The sequence below is a fragment of the Lonchura striata genome, chromosome 26 (genome assembly GCF_046129695.1).
Source record: "Lonchura striata isolate bLonStr1 chromosome 26, bLonStr1.mat, whole genome shotgun sequence".
NCBI lineage: Eukaryota > Metazoa > Chordata > Aves > Passeriformes > Estrildidae > Lonchura > Lonchura striata.
This window is the reverse complement of record NC_134628.1, coordinates 5,038,665-5,046,652: the sequence shown is the minus strand read 5'-3', so window position 1 is coordinate 5,046,652 and position 7,988 is coordinate 5,038,665.

The window sequence follows — 7,988 nt, the reverse complement described above, 5'->3', positions numbered from 1 at the left end:
TTTTAAAAAGGTTTTTGGAGCATGGGAGATTGATGTGATAGGTATCAGGATGCATGCAAGATGTGTTTGTATAGTTCCTTTTTTCAAAACAAAACACACACACATGAATGGTTTGGTTCAGTTATTTGAATGCCAGACCCTAACAGAATTTTAGCTGTTCCAGTAGCTTCTCCAGAAGAGTATGAACCACAGAATCACAGAATCAGCTAGGTTGGAAAAGACCTTTGAGGTGATTGAGTCCAATCTGTGACCTAACACTACCTTTACAAGTAAACCATGGCCCTGAGCACCACAGCCAGCCTGTTTTTAGACATCTACAGGAACAGGGACTCCACCACCTCCCTGGGCAGCCTGTTCCAATGCCCAATCACCCTTTCTGTGAAGAACTTCTTCCTGAGGTCCAACTTAAACCTCCCCTGGCTCAGCTTAAGACCGTGTCCTCTTGTCCTAGTGGCAGTTGTCTGGAGATGCCCGGCATGGGGGGGGCTGCAGTGCAAGGAGGAGAACCAGGAGAACCAGGAGATCATCCTGGAGGACTCTGTCCAGTTCTGGCCCCTCGGTTTGGGAAGGACGCTGAGATGCTCGAGCGTGTCCAGAGGAGACAACGAGGCTGGAGAAGGGCTGGGAGCACCAACCCTGTGAGGAACGGCTGAGGGAGCTGGGGGTGCTCAGCCTGGAGAAAAGGAGACTCAGGGTGACCTCAGCGCTCTCTGCAGCTCCTGAAAAGTGCCTGTGCCCAGCTGGGCTGGGCTCTTTCTCCAGGAGCTGACAGAACCAGAGGACACAGCCTCAGCTGCCCCAGGGAAATCCAGGCTGGGTGTCAGGAGAAAGTTTTTCATGGCAAGAGTGACAAAGTTCTGGAATGGCTGCCCGGGGAGGTGGTGCAGTCACCATCCCTGGGTGTGTTTGAAACAAGCCTGGATGTGGCACTGGGTGCCAGGGTTGAGTTGAGGGGCTGGGCTGGGTTGGACTCAATGATCTGGAAGGTCTCTTCCAACCCTGTGATTCTGTGAATTCTGTGATTCTGTGAATTCTGTGAAACCATGGAATCCATGGCTCTTTATCCATCACTGTTATATGTTGGAATCTGTGGTATTGATGATTCCCAGATTGTAGAAAGTCTCTGTCTGTCAGTCCCGCTGCCAAAGCAGAAGCCATAATTGGTCTGTGCTGGTTTCCAGGTTGTTTATTCTGTTGATCTCTCACATGTTCTGCTGCCCTGCCCAGCTCTGTCCTGCAGGGCAGCGTGTGGGGCTCTGCCCTCAGTGGGATGTGACAAACATTCAATACCAGAAACTCCCTGGGCTGCATTTACAAGAACGTGCCAATATCTGTCACCTACGTTGGACAGTGTGTCCCCAGCCTGAACCAACAGAAAAATGCCAACACCACAGTGAGACATGGAGGGCATGAAGAAGGAGAAAAAGGACAAGGCACACCCAATTTCCTCCATCTTGTCCCCTTTGCACCCCTTATCTAGAATCCTAAAATTTGACTTTTGCACCCATGTCACACTTAATTATGACTTATATCAAACCCTCAGAGCTGGTAATTCATCCTGTGAGATTGAAAACTCTTTTCCATGGACAGAGATCACAGACAGTGTCTCTGGGGGCTCTGTCCAGGGGGGTTCCTGACCCCTGAAGGGTCCCAGACCTGCCAGGGCAGCCAGAGGGAAGCTCTGGATTCCCACAGTCATACATCAAGGCAGGTTTGTTTTGCTGCAGGCCCTCCTCACTTCCCTCATAAGAATGCATCGAGTGTTTTTGCCATCTGCTCACCTCTGCCCCACCTTCAGTCACTCCTCCTTGGCTAGGAGGAAAGTTGTTAAAAGAACGTTTCTCCCTCTGCTGCTGCAATCCGCTCAGTGACACAAGAAATGTCACTCATGATGATTAACATTTTAAAGCAGTAAATCTTGAAGGTCAGTCTGAAACAGAGGACAGGGAATGCTCGTGGCTTTCCTTCCCTGCCTGCCCCCCATGAGGAAATGTATTGCATGAAAATAGTGTTCAGGTTAATAACCACACCTTGCTTTTCTATTTTTTTCCATCAATAAAAAGGCAGAAATAATTTTGGATACATTTCAGGTAAATATGAAATAAACAATTGTATTTATCATATAGAAAACTCACTACCTTGACATATTCTCATATTGTCAGGATAGAACTGCTGCATAAACCAATGAACCTTCTTCTAGCAGTGTCCTATTGCTCTGCAGAACTCATTAATTAGAGGATTTAAATGATATAGTAAACATAAAACTCAGTAACATAACAACAAGTGATTTTTTTTAATAAGAAAATATGCCCTTTCTATAGAACCACCATATTACAGAACTCCTCAGAGCACGTATCTCACTGCCCCCTATGTTTCTTGCTAAGTGCATTCTGATCCCACCTTAAAACATAAAGTAAGTAGAATCAAGCAGCCACCAATGGCTATTTATATGCTAATATATATCCTCAAAGCTGAAGCAGGCACCTAAATCCTATTGCTGCTACTAATGATGGCTATGTTTTAACCTTCATGGGAAAAAAGAAAAGTATTTTTCCTTAAGAAAACAACTCAGTTTCTATGAGATGAAATGTAATTATCTGTTATCAGATGTCCTTTAAAAATGGAAGGCATATTTAAGCTGCTAAAAATATTGAAGTGCTAATTCCACGATAATAGCATTTTAATTTCAGCAAATCACATCTCTATTGTTACAGGACATTTTACTGTAGGAATGAGGTAAGAGGTCCATCTTAGCTTTTTTAAGAAACATTTTCATTTCTTTTAGACATTCAATTAAATCTTTGCAATCATCCAACCTTTTGTGGCACAAATTTTTGCTTACTAAGTGAGAAAACAATGGCCATTAGCATCTAAAAGTCTTTGTTTTAAAAAGTAGTTGAAGTTTAATTCTGATGTATTCTCATCAGAATATATTTTGGCTGCTGGATTTCCCATTTATATTAAAAAGCTAAAGTTTAATTCACTACTGCTCTCCATTCAAAATACTTGCTTTAAATGCTGGACAAAGTTGGTGTGAAATCCTTCTGTGACTGGGTCTGTGCTTTGATTCTGACAGTCATTTACAGGGTGATGTCAAGGGCAAGTGAATGCAAGGGTCACTGTTTTCTGTTATCAACAAGTAAATTTACTTTTATATTTAAAATTTCTTGCTTATCACCACTTTCATTGTTATAGTTCACATACATGACCAGTACAATTTTAACATCCTCATTTAGATTGATGATTTTGTACTCTCATGAGAGCAGGTGGTTTATACAAAGCAATTTTGCCAACAGATACCTTGGATTTATTTTTACAATGTTGAGTTTTGCTTCACCTTTTCTATTGCATGCTACTCTTGCTTATATCCAGAATTTCTGTTCTACAGGATCATATTAAAAACTTCTGTGTGCTGGCTTCATTTGATGACCAGTGTGATTATAAGAGCTATTTTTATCCATCATTCAGTAGCACAGGGACTTCTGGCACTGTGAAACAGTTTCAGTAGCCCTGGAGCTGAATCTTATTGGCATCTGCATTTGAATGCCAAAATCTGAAAAAATATAGCTTTCTCTCACATCAGAAAAAACAATACATAATGCTATTTCCCAATCTATTTTTCTTGTCTGAACTTTATCTTGGGGTAAGATCTTTTACTTCAGGTAGTCTGTGCTGCTTTAGCACTGAATTCTAAATTTAACATGCTGTTTTCTCTGGGTTTTCACTTTTGGGCTTTTAACTTTTAAACAAAACAAACTGAAAAATATGGTTGGGTTGCTAGTAATGCATAATGAAATTGTAACCCTCCTGAAAATGTGTGTTCATGGTTGTACAATCAAGCAAAATTCAGCTGTGTGAGATTTGCTCTCAATATTGTGAGACTGCATCACTGAAACTCTTTCATTCTCAAAACTATGTAGGTCATGTATAGTTTAAATGATTCTGTATATTTACAAAATAATGATTCTGATACTCAGAAAAGAACAACAATAAGAAATTCTTGAATTTGAGGAAATTTCTGCTACCTGGGGTGGAAAAGCAGCGTTGAGAATTTAAATCTGTGACCACTGATGAAATGTTTCTGCTTTAAGTTTTTTTAAAGAATTTTGGGAACAGGTTGAAGGAAGTTGTGCAGCACTTTCATTGTTTTAAAGGAGAATTCTTTTCTTTTTTACTTTTTTTATTCTTACCTTCCATTCATTTTTCACTGAAAATATGAAGTCGAGCTTGCTCAACAGATTATCTTCTCCAATTTAAACTTGTGCTTTAAAACCAGCAACATAGATTGATTGTGTCCAGACTATTTATAGGCTTAAATGTCTGTCATATTGATATAAACTGAAGCAGAATGTCCTTATATCTGCTCTCAATATCTGTAATTCTGTGCCAGCAGCGAAGAGAAGGCTAAAGTCCCAAAGAGGAGTTAAGCTTCTTCCTGGCAGGTTTTTGCCAAAACCCCTGTGCTATCTGGTTGTGCATTTGTGCATAAATAAGGTAGCAAATTATGAAATATGTAGATGGAAGAAGCCTTCTTTTGATACATGGGAAAGTGACTGCTACAGCCTGCAGATTGTCTTCTCTAATATTGTCACTAGAGAGTGATGGTTGCCTTTTAAACAAGAACCTTTGTTAAACTTGGCACTAAAAAAAGGAGTCAATTCTTGAAACAGAGTAAAAAGATTCTAGCTGTACAGCATGTAGAATTAGTACAGTCTTATTTTGTAAGATAAAACAAATAGGATGCAGTGTGATACATGCTTGGAACAGTCATCATTCAGTAAAAATTTAGTTATTCCACATAAGCATGGGGTACAGCTATATGAAACAACCTATTTAAGGTTAATCACCTCTTACTTAATTGACTGTAATAAGCATCCTCTGAGCAGATCTGGGGGTGCCATTTATCACAGTGCAGTAGAAAATTGTAATGAATAATAACACCTAGCTATTCTACAACAGTGTGCATGGATTATAAAAAATGCAAAGAATGCATCCTAGATGAGTATAAATAAAATAAACACCAAGTGGTGTTCTGGGTTTTGTTTGGTTTTTTTTCCTTGGTTTGTTTGGTTTGGGTTGGGGTTTCTTTTTTCATCCTTTACCTCTCCCCACCCTTTAGAAATGACATGTCTCTAATATGTGCAGAATTAATTCTTCTTGCCTAGAAGATTTTTGTTTCAGAGGTAAAAACTCTCTCTCTCTAACTCTAATCTATGTCTCTTTTCTCTGCACTGTACTATCTAATGCCTGTATAGGTGATAATTCATCCTCCCTGCACAAGCAGGCTCACCCAAGAGCAAATTTCTTACCATTTTGCTCCTGTTCTTTGAATTCTCCCTAAAACAATGTAACCCCCACTAAAATAGTGACCCCCATTTAGGATCCAAATGAAAAAATATAAAAAATAATAAAAAGGTAGCTTCACATTGATTCAATTTCAAAAACTTGACCTACAAAATAGCATAATTAGCCATTTGGAATTATATTCTTATTTTTACCTTTTATTACAGTACAGAAAGAGTCACTATAAATGCTCAAAGTAGCACTTACCAGAGAGTATATAACCTTAAATACTTAATTTAAAAGTTCTATTTCCATTTACAGAAGATATTAGTGTAGTCAGTAACTTTTAAAGGGTTTGTTAATGGTTCACTCCTTTCATTCATCATCAAAATAAAGTAATTCTAGGAGATGTGCTTTATTAATTTAAGTGAAGAAATGCACTTATTCAGCTGTAACAGGCCACTTGCAAGTGATATTTGCTTTTTTGGAGTAAATTTCTGCTATTCAGTGGTTGTAATGGTGTTACTAATGGAATAATAACTAGGTGAGTGCCATTAGCACACCTTGGATGGCAGGATGCTCTTCTGGCCAGTTTAGGAATTGTATTCTCTTGGATGAGCCTGCTTGAGCAGGGAGGTTGGACCAGATTTCCCATGTGCTCCCTTCTCACTGACTGATTCTGTAATTCTGTGAATTATTTCCATGCCTTGCTTAGAGGACCTGCACTTTGAAGGAATTCTTGAGTATAAGAAGAAGACATTGCTGTTGCAACATATGATTTCATAAAAATGACTCTCCCTGCTGTTGGACAGCTCTTTATTGTTGATATTTAATTGTTATGAAATGACCTTCTTAATAAACTGATTGAAGGTTATGTATGCAAAATTCTAATGTCAAATGATGTATTTTTAAAGAGTTTTAAGGTAGAGAGAGAGACTCTCTGAGATATTGTGATCTTTTCCAACAAATAACAAATCCCAGATCATCAACTCTTAAACCTGCTCCTTAGGGGCTGGTGCTGGTGCAGGATGTTTGTGGTTATTTATTTATTTTTAAAGTTGTACCTTGGTGTTTATTTTCAAGACAATTAATTCACACACTGATCTCTCTGAACAATGTTTCTGTTTCAATATTGAAATTAAAAAGCCTGGTCAACTTTTGATCCTACTGTCTGTTGGCTTAACTCAGAAAAAGATGATTTTCTCCCTTAATTGTATATCATGGATAAGTTTTAGTCTTTCTTCTTCATATGTTAGTGCTCTCAATAGAAAACTGATGTCACAGAAGTTCAGATTAATGGTTGTTTTATGTGAAGAAGTTTCAGGCCTTTTTTAATCCCTTCTGATACGTTTGACATGTAGTTCTCTCTATGGTTTCTCTTAAAAAAATTAGTATGCCAGCATGGATTTCTCACTTATAAGAAAAAGTGCTTTCTAATTCTAATTCCTAATTCCTAAAAGTGTTTTCTAATTCTAATTCTAATTCTAATTCTAATTCTAATTCTAATTCTAATTCTAATTCTAATTCCTTCTAATAATTTTCTTTTATCTGGACCAGATCATCTTTTATCCTCTAAGCATCTGTTGGTTTTTAAAATAGTTTCATTTTATACTACAGAAATCAAGTTACTCTTGTAAAAATTACTTTTTCTTCTATATGAACGAAGTTTTTTATTTTTAAATCACTTTTTTTTTTCCATAGGGAAATGTTTCTTATTTTTCTGCTGAGAGTTTTCAATGGAATCTGTATATCTACTATAGTTTTATTGTATGTTTGAATAATTTCCTGTATTTTAAATCTAGGATACCAAATACATTTTCAGGTAAACCACAAGAATTGTGATGTAAGGCTTTTCTCCTGTTCACCTCAACATCATCTGTTAGGAAAAATTTACCACTGTGTGGAAGTTTAAGAAGTCCTCAACAACTAAGAGACCAAAATAATGAGATTTATTGGCAGTACACACATGGCTCAACCACAGTTATGCAGAGTGGATTTGCATGAGGTTCCATTGTAGCTGAACCAACTGCACACAGTGTCAGCTTAATAAGCAAATCTTATTAAAGCAAATTTTTGGAAACCTTAGAAGAAATTGTCTGTGCTGGAATTGCTTTGTAATAGGGAGATGACAATAGGTGTTACAGAGTTTGGCTCATTCTATTTTGAAATAAAATGACACAGGAAATTCTGCAGGAAGAATTTAAACCATCTCTGCCCAGCTCTTCCCAGAGAATCTTCGACAGGAAAAGTTCAAGGGTCAGAAGTTGCAACAATTGAAAACTGATTTTACCTAAGGAAGATATTTTGGCAGAGTTAGTGACAAGCACTCAGAATGCCCAGAGAACCTGTGACATGTCAAAATCATCCTGGAAAATGCTTGATCAATGTGATTTAACTTTAAAGTTAACTCAGCAGAGAGCAGAAGTTGTGAATAGATAATCTCCTGTGCAACCCAAGTGGGTTTCTTCTGTATTTTTGTGTTTCTACAAGCATTACTGTGCATTTATTGAATTGGAGAGTCTATGTGTAAACTTTGGTAATCTTCCTGATATTCCTGATGCTCATATTCAATCGTTTTCTTAATTCTCTTTCTGTGAACTTGGGAATGTTGTTTCAGTTTGCCTCAACTGCACCCCTAAAATAAAATACAGGAAGAGAGTTTTAAAAGCTTAGGAAAAAAATAAAAAAATAAACCTCCCCCATTA